This window comes from Astatotilapia calliptera, chromosome 4, assembly GCF_964374335.1.
Source record: "Astatotilapia calliptera chromosome 4, fAstCal68.1, whole genome shotgun sequence".
Taxonomy (NCBI): domain Eukaryota; kingdom Metazoa; phylum Chordata; class Actinopteri; order Cichliformes; family Cichlidae; genus Astatotilapia; species Astatotilapia calliptera.
In genome coordinates this window covers 9,104,420-9,117,657 of record NC_137425.1, presented here as the reverse complement: position 1 = coordinate 9,117,657, position 13,238 = coordinate 9,104,420, and the positions used below count along the sequence as shown (strand labels likewise).

Here is a 13,238-nt window from a genome sequence, read left to right as displayed (position 1 = left end):
TGAGTCATGACAATTCATCCTCACAGCCACTGACATTAGTGTCTTAGCGGCTACAGAGTAAAGGTAGCGCTTTGCACTGTGATTTATTGAGTGGCCCCACTGCAGAGGGAAGTGGAGGGAGAATAAAGTGCTCTCACCTGAAAAGTGAGGCTCACTTTGGTCAGAGAGATTTTTTTTTTTTTTCCAGAGGCTTCACTGCTCACATTACTGTAAAAAGAGCCACCGAGGTCTGAATGATTCCATATTCATGAGTGGATTAATGAACAGTTGCAGGAATCGTGTCTGCGGCAGTAAATTAATTCTCAACATTTATCAGTGTTGAATATATGAATGGACAAAAACAAGTGTGCAGGAGGCTAAAGCGCTGACTATTTGCACTAAATAATGAACAGAGAGGGAATGTTTGCATCTTTCTCCTGCATGTTCAGATGAGTGCCTGGGATTTGACCCTGTAAACTGCTTGAACATACTCTTCTTCTTGGGTTTACAGATTTGTGCTATTGTAAGTTTCTGTGTTAACATATGTACAGTGCAGTCCATGAATCCAACACTTTCTGTGCATGTTGAGTTTTAGAAGTTCATGTCCCAGATTTAACATATTTTATCACTCCCATATAGTGAAACCTTCAATATGAGTAGGTTATAGCATAAAAATAAACATGAGTAAAAGGATTTTATGGCAGTCGGTCATCTTGACAACTTCTACAAACAACTTGAGGGCCTTTTTTTCTGGCTTTTACATCTTCAGTCCTCTAAGTCTCCTCTGATCCCATCAATTAAACTGCAGGCCTCTCTTTATAGAGGGCTTATGGCTTTCGTCCTTTGCACAGACAAGGTTGCACAGAGCCTCCACATAACTTGACTGAGTCGTTCACAGTAAATTGACATGAGTGTAAATTTTATTATATTGAATGTAATGTACAGTTACTATCAAAGAATATTAGCAATACATCAGTTTCATTAGGATTAAAAGTCAAATACAATTTAAATGCTGGGATTAAACTAACTAGATTAAGCAGAATTTTTCATTTTAGCACAATGTTAAGCATGTCTACATCATAAAGTCAAGATATGTGCTTCCTTTACTGTGTCTCAAACAACAACATTGCCAGGACATACATAGGAAATATATCTATTAATAGTATTAATATTATTAATATTAATTTGATGTAAATGCCTCAGTCCAAAGATCAGTCTTAGACAGGCCGCCATGCTCACCATACTATCCAAAATGTAATACAATTAAATAAAAAAAATAAAAAAAAAGAAGGTTGGGTTGTGCCTTAACTTACCTTGTCAGGTACTAGTAAGTGAGTGGCAACGCTCCTGACTTGATCTTCCTGGAAAACCCTTCTAGTCAGTAAAAAGAATTTCACCATCAACTCAAGGAAAGTCTCTATGTGGTCATCCCCACCCTACAAATCCTAAACCAACTCACACTCACATCTCATCTCATTTTCTGATGTAACTAATAAGGATGGGGATTGATAACAAATCCAATTCCATAATTCCATTATCATTATCACTTATTGATTCGATTCTCATTGGGATCTTATTTGCTCTCCTTTGAGAGTCACCACCATTGCCACCAGTATACCGAAGAGATTAGATTGGTGGAAATTGCATGCTGCGTGTTCAAATGTTTGTGCATGTGAGGGGTATGTCCCTTCTTTGTTGTGATCAGTGTCATGGTCGTTAGTCAGAAACCTGCAATGTATTATACAGATTACACAGAACACTTTTTGAAGCAATGCATTGCATAACATTACTTTTTTGAATCTCTATAAAATGACCTGAAATGCATCGTCTTATAATTGCCATTTAACAAAATAAACCTCAGGCTACAGTTCCACACACCAACACAAATCCCTATCCCAGTGAGGAAACACATATGATCTTTCTCTAAATCTTTAGGTATGAACATAAAGCTGAAAGCACAAAGCAAAGATGAAAACCAGCACAAAAGAAACTGGCACAATGGTTTTACTTTAGAAACATGTGCAGATAGAAATGGAGGCTGCAGCCTGACTGCTCATCACTGTCTTTGTTAGCCACTGCCACTGTCTGGCTGCTGGACTGGGGTTTGTATTCACTCAGCTTACTTCACTCTCGGCTCTTTGCTAGCTTAGCGTTAGCATTTAGTATGTGCAGGTGCTTACAAAGAGCTGAAGTTGTTTTGCTAGCATAATGCAGCTGTTTCTGTCCTGGATGCAGTTTTTATTTTACCATCAAGCTTTTGTCCTTTTGTGCTATAAAAATATTATTAATTTCTGAATCCACCCTGTAGACTGCACCACTGTTTTCCGCCTCTGGCACGGGAACTAAAATCAACTGACTTTAGTGCGAGTGCAAGAACTGATAAGTGGTATCGATAGGCAAGCAGACTAACGATTCCAAGAAGTTGAAATACTTTGAACCGGTTCTCTACATGAATTGGGAAGAATGAAGAGAATAAATTTTGTTAGATTCACATACTAGTTCGAGTCTCCCAAACACAGCAAAAAAATCAATTTTATGTGGACAAACAGAGTCCTTAAGCAAGGAAATTGCAAAAGTGGCTGCATTATAGATCAGAAAAGCCTTGGTATGCATTTACATTGTAAAAACCCTTGTTTTTTAAAAAGTGACTCATCTATAATTGTGGGAGGTTGTGGCCAAACTACGCAAACATCTTTTTAAATCAGACCTATGTGTTAATTTTCCACTGATGATATCAATTACACTGATTAACGCTTAGAGAAAATTGTGGGAAGCTTCACGGACATCCTTTGTAAACCAGTAAATCTCAGTTTAAAATCAGGTTTAATGATGGCCCTGATAACAGGACTCAAATTAATGCTTAAGCTGCCCATTTGTTCTGGTGTTGAACTTGACTGAATTCTTGCTGTAGTTCAGGAGATGTCCTTCAGCTTTGCCTAGTAGAAGTGAAGGACAATGTGTCACTGCAACATCAATGCTCCATTGCATCATATCTTTCCCGATGTCCTCGGTGTTTACTCATGGGCATTTTAGAGAGGATTCACATGAAAAAACTTTTCTGCTGTCTTTGTCATGGATGGCCAGTTCTGTGGTTATGAAAGGATGCAAAGATTCTCTTGTTGGTATTTTTCTTTTACTGTTGTCTTTTAGAAATATTTACTTTTAATACTGCTGAACAGGAACACCATACAGTATATGTTTTACGTGACTCCAACTGAACAATGCAGGATGACTCTTTTCTTTTCCTTAAAAGAGCTTCTGTGCATTAGTCCGTTCTCAGCGTGCACATCTCTCTAACTGTTCTTCTCAAACAATCTAAGAATACCAAATGCCCTCTTTAGCTGGTCCTGCCCTGAAGAAAATCTGCTAAAAGCAATAAAAGCAACAGTGTAAGACCACATAGAGCCCCTGCTATACTTGTCATCCTTATCATTCTACCCCACTTATTCCAGATAATAACAAATTATTCGCCATGCCACTCAAGAAATCCTGCTTTTGCCAAGAATAAAAGTCATTATGGTGCTTCACAAGATGTCCTTGATGAACAATCCTCGAGAGCAAAAACAGACATGGGAGTACATTAATGTCTTCATCACATGCATGTGTAAAGGCCACTCTTCATCACACCACTCTGCCACTCTGTTATTCATTCATCACTACGCAGGGTTGCCCTGGAAGCATGGACGAAGAAACTACGAGACAAAGATCAGACATTAAATGAATGACTTCTCCAGAAAAACAAAACAGCCCCAGAGTTTGTGCCACTTAATAGCTTTTCTGCTTTTGTACCCTAGGGTCCAGTCTACGCACAGAGCACAGAGATGGCTTTAACAAAAGATTATGAATGTACCTCTGAAACCAAGTGTCAACAGTAGGGTGTCTTTAAATATGGCAAAGGTTAAGTGCACAGCTTGTTTAGGTTAAAGCAACACAAGAGGTAGTGCACATATTTTAAAACAGTTTTATACAATATACAGTAATACAGACAAGAGGTACTCTGTTATAAAATACTGAAAGTGAGGTTAAACTATTTAAAATCTTAAATTCCACTAAGCATTTTGCTATTAGGCCTACTCTACTGAAAGTTGTCTTGACTGAGATGTCTAAACTACATGCAAGCAAGCTAGGATGGAGGATTGGAAATTTATACTTCCTCTCTAAATATAGAGAGGAAAGTTTAGGGTCTCTGCCTGCCCGCTCTTGCTTATTTCTAACTTTTGACACTCTGAAAGGCTGGGGCTAACTGATTTAACTGATATTAGTTAATGTATGGTTGAATAAATACTAAATACTAAACTGATATTAGAATTTACAAAGAGCTAATCAGGGACAAAATTATTAGGTGAACTAGTGAAGCAAAATAAAGAGAGGGCATTGTAACGTTCTGAGAGGAGAATATCCAGGGATGTTTTACTCGGCAAAATGTTACCACCTCCTCTTTTATAAAGAATATGCCTAAACTTAATAAATAAACACAAATTGCAAAGTTATTACCAAGATAAAACAATGTATTTAGTCTAATTTGCCTGTCTAAGAAATATTCCTCAATTAAATCTAAGGTTTTATGTATGAGGATTTCAAATAGCAGTGTTTCTATACCCTTTCTGCCTCTGTGTAAGTAAGCAACAGCCAGGCACAACTATTATAAGATCATTCCTCATCATCAATGATGTTAGAGAAGCAACTGTTGCTGTCCATTATTCTGGGAAGGGTTATAAGGCTATTTCCAAACAATAAGGTGAGAAAGAGTATCCATGACAGAAGAATTTTTTTTTTAAAATGAAGAGGTTTGCCTCTTGAAAGCCTCTTCTTTCTAAAGAGAAGATGGCAGCACAGCTTAGTTTTCCAAAGTTGCATCCAAAGAACCCACAAGCCACAGGCCTGGACACCTTGCAGTCAGTGACCCGTCCAGGAACACTTTTTCTCTAGAGTCAGTGATCATACTGATAATACTAAATGGTTTTGTTTCACAGGCATACATTTGTTTCCAAATTATCACCCCCAGTTTCTAGCCAGTTATTACAATACATAAATTTACTGTCATTAAATTTAATTAAAGGTCTTATTACTCAGCTATAACCATTGTTGTTACACGATAACATTAGAATCTTATTTGGCCATTACTTTGGTGATTAAGTGGTAATCATTTCCTTCTTCCATATTATTATCTTCTTATTGCCTCCTGGTTACCTCACTAATACCACACTATTAGAAAGCTGTAATAGTTTAGCAAACAACTACAACCTGACAGAAAGTTTAGGTTTCATCTGTTGTAATTTTAAAACATACAAATTCACGTAAAAACCTAAAAACAATAAACTATAAATAAATGTGTTTGAACTGTAAAATTCTATAACCAAAATTTAGTGTCAAGCATTCATGTTGTACTTTACAGATTTTCTCAGTTGTCCAATTGACTATTTTTAAATCACAGTTACACAGTTTCCAAAATAAAAAGAAAGTCAATTTTTTGTTTGCTCTTGAAAACTTTTTAGAATTTTTAGACAGCTGTCTACAGTTTGAACAAATATTAGTTTACTGTATATGGCTTTGTGAGCAAATCGGGTCATGTTTCTTTTAGCTGCACAGTTTCACTATCCATTATACACCAGAAGATTTTAATTGTGTATGATTATTCTAAAAGGGGCGGCCTGCTCAGATTAATATTTAAGCCTTCAGCTGCCTGGAAAAGTTGCAAAAGAGGACAGATGTGGTCTAAATGCTGGTTCTTTCCCTGTTGCATTGCAAGGAGCAGCGTTAGACGTGACGGCGGTGACATCTGTGGCTAAAGGAATAGGAGAAACAGAACAACTGCCTACACTGTTATATACAATTCCACTTTGTAGGCTTATGTTTAATTCCTCTTGTTTAGTTCTGTGAAGTGCTGCATTATTTTTCTTTTTGTTGTTACTTTAGTCTGTGTACTGTATTATTTAAAGGCTGGCTGGATTATTTTTGTTCTCTCTCCATACATGCAAATGTACATGCTCTTTGTCTTTACAAACTAATAATGCCTTAAGCCTTTTGACTGGTACTTATATAGCGCTTTTCTACTCTACTTGAGCACTCATTCATAGCTAAGTGCTTTCTTTCTAACATTCAAACACATTCACACGCCGATGTATGCATCTTGCACAAGGATAGGTGGCATGCAGACTGGAGCAGCCAGGGATCAAACCACCATGTACTAATTCGCAGACGAACGGCTCTACCGCCTGAGCTCAGCCAACCCAACACTGGAAATCAGCATTTGAATAATGTTACTTTTGACACATAAAAGAGGACAATTCTCCCTAGAAAAGTTATTGTCAAGTGCACTGTCCAATATTAGCAAAAGCATGTGGGACAATAATTTTTCAATTAAAAATGAGAAATGCCTTCTAGACTCGATCATTGGACAAAGAAAATGTAAATATTTCAAATATTAAATATGCATAAACCCACCCTGGTTTACATATTGCCAAAGGACCTTTTGATTTTTGTCGCAATAATTTATTCACTGACACAAAAACAGACAGATTAATTAAAAGTTTTAGGATTTGAAGGGAAATGCATCTTCGGAGCTGACAACTTCAAAAATATTGCGAGAAATGCACCAAAGCATTTAAGAAAAACTGTAAGCAGCAAAGCCATGTTCCATTTTCTGTAAACCCATTACAACATCATTATAGTGGCTCTAGACAGCATGCCATGCTACTTTAATATTGAATGAGTGAGGGAACAGCACACCAACATCTTGCTTTCATGAAGCTATCAGGAAACCCATTCTGTCTCCAAATGTGTTTTTTACTGTAGATAGGGGTTGAGGGCACAGTAAGTATGCCTGTCTATTTTTAGAAATGCAATTTCAAAGTTTTCTGTCTTCATACACATGCACATGGGCCAGTTTTTAAATGAAAGGATGAATTTCCATGTGTGTGTGTGTGTGTGTGTGTGTGTGCGTGCTTTACGTGTGTGTTTTTGCTTTGCTTAGGGCTTGTTTGTAGTTTTAACAGGTAGCAAATACTTTCCTCTGTAGAGGAAACGAGCTGTGAAACTTTCCACTTCCTTACCTTTAGGCTTAAATGGGACTTAGTAACTGAGATATAAAATCTAGAAATCACCTCCCAAGTATTACCAGACAAAATGTAAATTTAATGACTTCACCCTCTAGTTCAGTTATTTCATGGTAGGTTGGAAAGCTTGGCTATAGTGTAATCACCTGAATTTAGATTTGCACACAGCCTCAGGTGATGGTTTCCTGCACTCATTTTTTTTAGTTCCCACTTGCCCAACACCAACGCAGTCAGGAAGCTTAACTAAATGGACTCACAGTGCAGTGTTCATGAAACACCTCCTATCACACAGTCTCTTTCTACATCAGAGTGGAAGTTTTAAAGAGCAGCGATACTTTTAGCTAGTCTGCTTCTCACTGCAGGGCTGTTGCTTGTGACTGCGTTTGGCTACAAAGATGGGTTGTGCCTCCTCCACCCTACTTCGGATGATTTTAAGAGCAACTAAATTATCTCAGCGCTTGCTGAATGACAGCTCTGGAAGTACATAACAGAAAAATGTATTTACCAGCATAACCTTGTCATCTTATCAAGATAAAAAAATGTCTTGATGTAATAAAAGGAAATGTGACTCATAGTAATTCCTGTGTACAGTTTTTGAAAAGCAAGACTCCTGTCACATCTTAACACCTCTCACAAGCTCAGAGTGAGATCTGGCCTTTAGCCAGTAGTAGTAAATGTGTTATATTACAAGACAAAATAACCTTATCAGAACTGTCAGTCTATGCAGCTTGACTTTATAATCATGAACAATTAAGAACTTGAATTTTTTATAACATGGTCCATATTTTTAAGTTGAACTTCACAAAACTATTTCATTTCCATTCGTTTTAATGTATTTTCAAGTTGTATGCCATACATAGCTGTCTACAGCTTAAGGTACTAAGGTCAATACTTTTCTAAGGACATGTTCTCTAAATTGCAGATGGTTGTAGCTGCCACCTGATGCCCACAGGGTTCATCCAGGAATGGAACATTTGAGACGACTCTCTTGAGGCAGAGCAAGAGCTGAAATCATGTCTTTATGGAAACACTCTGGACTGGCCAGAGTAACAGCTACATGCAGTTAATTCGAACCAGTTTAATTTTCAGAGTTGCTCCACTGAAGGTGGACTCAAAAGTTAAAGTAACATTTATAACTTTTTAATGCAGTCTTTCTATTAGAATTGTGAAAATGTGTATGAGAATATAAATGTTAAAATTAGCCCCATGCCACACTGGGCTAGTGACTGGTCAGCGAACATCTGGCAATTGGGTCACGAGTGAAAAATGGGTTAAGGTGAAACTGGTGAGCCTTTTGAGATGTCGGCTGAAGCAGAGAGGAGCAACTTTTTTACTTTGAAGGTCAATGGACTCCTTTTCTGCCACTTTTTCAAGTCTTACCACTGGCAGGAAGCGGGTGTTTGCAGACAAGTTGCTGTCTTCCATGCCAAATATGGGCAACCATGGCAATCTGCTACTGACCAAATCACAAAGAGGTACCATCTTTCCAATACAACACATTTTCCCCCAGTGACCAGAGGTTGCCAGTGGGTTATCAGGGAGTCACGATCTGCTCTTTAGGCTTCTGTGACTGAGCTGAATCAGACATCAAACACCCTACCACTTCTCCTATACAAAGCAAACCCCTAACCTAAACCAACCGAGCGTTTCCAGACAAAAGAACCTGGAGGATTTCCTTTTGTGTGAATTTATTCTCCCACCAAGGTCTTTGTCACTGAGGTCACTGACAAACATGGAGCTGCTCATCAGGAAGCGTTTGTACACTTTGTAATCAGACTGTAAAACTAAATGTTAAAGAATGCCTAGCAGCTTCCAGCCATTGTGGCCTCCTATGATTTAACAGTGAGATGAGCTGAGGTGGTGCTGATGGTGGATTACAATAACAGGGCTTACTGTTGCTGACATTAAGGGCCATGATACATTATGTCTGATGTTGCCATTGTGAATTAATATATAAATCATAGAACTGAGTTCTTGATGTTCAAGGAGAATAGAGACATCACCCAGTTGGAGAATCTATAACCGTTTTCTGGGTCATTCCTTGTTCTTTTATGTATTACAAAATCAGAATATTATTTATTATCTCTCTACTGTCTCTTTTTTAGTGCTAATGTGGAGACCTTTCTCTGCAAACCACTTAAGGCATTCATTTTGCTGCTACTGCACAGAAACAACAAGATTATTTGTATTTTTACAAAAGAAGAAGAGGGAAGCAGTTGGAACTTGACTTGTCATTTTTTCTTTATATGTCAGACTGCAAACAGTAGGAGAATCTCTCCAAGCATTAAAAAGTATTTTTATTTTACAGCTTTCACTTAAGAGAGTAATAGTACAAATAAAATGAAATTACATGAAACATCATTTATACACAATATCATACAGCACTCTTTTATTGTGACAAGTCTTTCTTTGTCTTAAAAGCATAAATCATTTCATGATTTTATTTTCATTGAAACTGTATGAGTCATCTCGGAAAAAGTTTACATGGAACAGAAACAAATGGCAATGATTTAAATTCTGAACAGTTGCGTCACGCTGTGGTCGATACAAGCTATTTTTGTACTCATATCCATGTGTGCTCCTCTGCACGTCAGCAGCTGAGAAAAATCTGTCAGATTGGTGCCAATGCTCAACCTTCCAACGCTCTGGGTCAGCATCCTGGAGATGTGCCAGAAAATCCAGCTTCTCGCGACCATATGGGGTCTGCTTCTCTTCACCACCTCCGCACCTCCCCTCCTTCATCCCTACCTCCAGGGCTGCCACCTGACAAATCTTCAAATATATCTTCTTGCATAAAAAGCAAGAAAAAAGTAAAACAATAAGACTTTCTGTTAACAACAAGGAGGAATATTACTTTGCATCCCAACATTTAAGTCTAGATGGGAAAATTATTTAAAATTAATACATATATGATGAAAACTTGACATTTATGCCATAATTTACTTTATTAAGTAACCTGTTATTAGTGCAATGGTTCAATCTTTGATATTAACAAGAATAACAATGGAGGTTGGAGCTTTAAATGAAAATATCTAGATTTTTAATTATTTTGCATTTTTTTTAAATACAAGACTTTGTCTTTAACAAAGAATTGTAGGTGGTCTTGTTGCAAAACTTTTTTAAACAATTCACTGCAGAAACAAAACAAAAACTAGTTATTTGCATATCTTGTTCCTTGCCAGCTTCATGGCAGGTGCCAACACGACAAACTATCTTTATTCTTCATGAATGTTTTGCGCATTTGATAATTATTGTCTTCCATATAATGAGCACCTCTTTGAACTGAATTCCCTCGCGGAGTGACATTCGGTGCATATCTAATTTGTGGTGATGAAGCCAGTGTGCGTATGTGAATGTATTTGAGAGCGAATTCTTGAGCTACCTGACTGTTAGAGCCCAGTGTAGGGAAAATGTTCCCTATTGGTTGAAAGATGGCAGCAGGGGCAGCTGCAGGACTGACCCTGCCAAGGACGGAGAGCTTCCCATGCCTGTTCAATGCCATAAAATGGGTCATTGAACAGCTAAATGGAGTCATTATGATGAGTAATTAAAAGAATACGGCTAAAGACTCCCAAATTCCCCTTTTCTCTTGGTTCCGCTGCTTTTTGTGTTGTCATGGGTCTTTGCTGAAAGGCAGCTGTCTTGGGCCACTTTAACTATCACCCCTTTCACTGGAATGCAAATAGCAGCCTCCACCACTAATTGGATCACATTATCTATTGTCCTCTCATAGACTGAAAATCTAGCCATTTTGCCATTTTCCATAACTGATTGTTGGAGATTTGATTTTTCCAGTGCTTTTCATTTGACCCAACATGTTATACACTCTGAATCACAAGAGATGAGAACAAAGAATTGTTTGCTTAGAGTAAAAAGAGTAACATGAATACTGAGTGTAAATGTCATTTAGAGCTTGCTTATGTAGATATTAATATTTATGTAAGTGTGAAAATTGCAGCCTTGCATTGCGAACAGAGAAATATACCAGCACGGATGAGGCATGGACAAAGGATGAAGAAATTGTGTTTTCCTTCTGTTTTGATTATTGCAGCGAATACAAAGCGTGGCTTTCTTTTGAGCGTAAAGCTTTTCTTTCTCTTTATTTTAACTTCCAATAAAAATGCATGAATTTGTGCACAAGTTGCTTCCCCCTGGGCAATGTGTGTAGAATATTCTATTTTGCTTTATAGGCAGTCATTAAGACGATGGGGGATGGGGTGGAGGGTGATGTTTGATTAATTAGTGAGCCTAAGTTTGGCAAGACCGGAAACTGAAACAGAGGATTTCATTAGCTTGTGCTTGTTAGATAAGGTTAATGAGGTAGTTCTAATTCTTGAAAAGAAAATACATATATTCATGCAGCTGAATTCATTTTGGAGACTATAAGCCAAATGAAGGTGAACAAGCAGGGGGGGTGTTATTGTTGTTTGTTTGTTTTGGTTTTTTTTATTCATGATTCATTGAGAATGGTATCCATGGATTCTATTAAGATGTTGACTTAAGGTTAAATGGTTGACATACTGACATAAAAAAAATCAATTTTATGAACCTCTTTGTTGAAATTGAAATATTTACATGATTCTCTTTCAATTATTGTTCCTCAGTTGACATCTGCAGACATCTGTATTGCTGGAGGACACCAGGGATGCTTTCCCTCGCTGAGGATTTCAACCTAGACTACAGTGGTAAGTGCAGGTGTTTGGTACAGTCTCACATAGCTTGAGTCAACTCGAGTGCTGCATGAGCAATCACCTCCTAAGAGGATAACAGGCAATCCATCGCTAATCCACCGGTCAATATGCATGACAAGAACAGTACAGTAGCAAAGACAAACTACTCAGAGGACATGTCATTCTGAGAGTGGACAACTCTTTTACCATTTCACCATCTCAATTTTTTTAAATTAATTATCTTTTTTCAAAAATATGGACCCGAAATGTCCATACTTGATTACTCTCGCTCTTTCTGCCTTTCTGGCTATATCTATATATTTATATGTATAACTATCTATCTATATGTCTGTGAAGGTTCTCAGTCATCCAGGTCATCGTAGTCAAAGGAGCTTGCAAAGAAAAGCGTCTGGACTTCTTTAAGTTGCTTGAAGACGTTTCACCTCTCATCCGAGAAGCTTCTTCAGTTCTAAGGTCAAATGGTGGGGAGTCCCAGATTTAGGTTTAAATCTGGGACTCCCCACCATTAAAGCTGGAAGTCTGTAAACCATGGTAGAGGCTCTGTCAGGGTTTGGTGCTGGATTTTAGTCAGTGTTGTTGGGGATCTTGTCAAAATTCACTGAATTATGACCAGAGAAGTACCATCATATTTTGACCCACCATGAAATACCATCTGCATCAGCATGACAATGATCCCAAGAACACTGCCAATGCAGTTAACCCTTTAAAGCCGGTCGGAGCGGACACGCTCCATTTTGCGTAACTATTTTTAAATCCTGGTAGCACTGCAACCACGTAAGCTAGCACAATAATTTTTTTTGCATATGAAACCGGAGGAGTTGTACTTACATCTTATGCCATCAGCTTGTCCTAGGTCACAGTTTCCTTCCACATATAGCTTTTCAAAAACTGCATAAAAAGCACAGAAACACGCTTTGCTGATCCGATCAGCTGTTTGTAACACTTCCTATGTCCATCAGCGTGAACTATCGCATGTCCGGCATGACCTGCCCGGAAGCGGAAGTGACGTCATTTTGCGGAAATGTGGTTTTTTACCATCGTGGCCTCATGAGCCTATACTTGTGTTTTTAAAAGTTTATTTGACTTTATGACTTTCTGTGTCGTTTCTGGGATGCTGAGGACTCATATTGCACTGCTGGAAATATTTTATTTTGATGCATATGCTGTTATTTTGCAAATTTGCACTATAATATATTTTTTCATTTTTCCTGCAGTATATGAAAATTGGTGTATCTCAAAAATAAAACTATGAAGACACTTAAAATAAATTTCCTTTGGTGGGAAACTAGTTTGTGCAACTTTTTTGTATTTACAGTTTTGAGGGATAAGCCTCTTAAATTTCTCTAACTAGAAATATATGTTAAAAAAACAAAAACGATTTTAAATTTTTTTGTATTTTATTGCACTTTTTTGCAATTTATGTAATTACTATGCACTTAATGCAGACATATTATTAAAATTTGGGCTATAGTGGTTGTATTGATGTATAGCAACTTAAAATGCTCCAAAAAAT

At 37.6% G+C, this 13,238-nt stretch overlaps 1 protein-coding gene across 1 annotated transcript in view; it reads left to right on the top strand.

Annotated features, from left to right (window-relative positions):
• The window catches only part of elfn1a (extracellular leucine-rich repeat and fibronectin type III domain containing 1a), an 82,173-nt gene that overhangs the window by 43,833 nt on the left and 25,102 nt on the right, over nucleotides 1-13,238 (top strand). The window contains exon 2 of the mRNA XM_026164452.2: nucleotides 11,639-11,719. The gene's annotated coding sequence lies outside the window, so the exon portion shown is untranslated. The remainder of the gene's footprint in view (nucleotides 1-11,638; nucleotides 11,720-13,238) is intronic.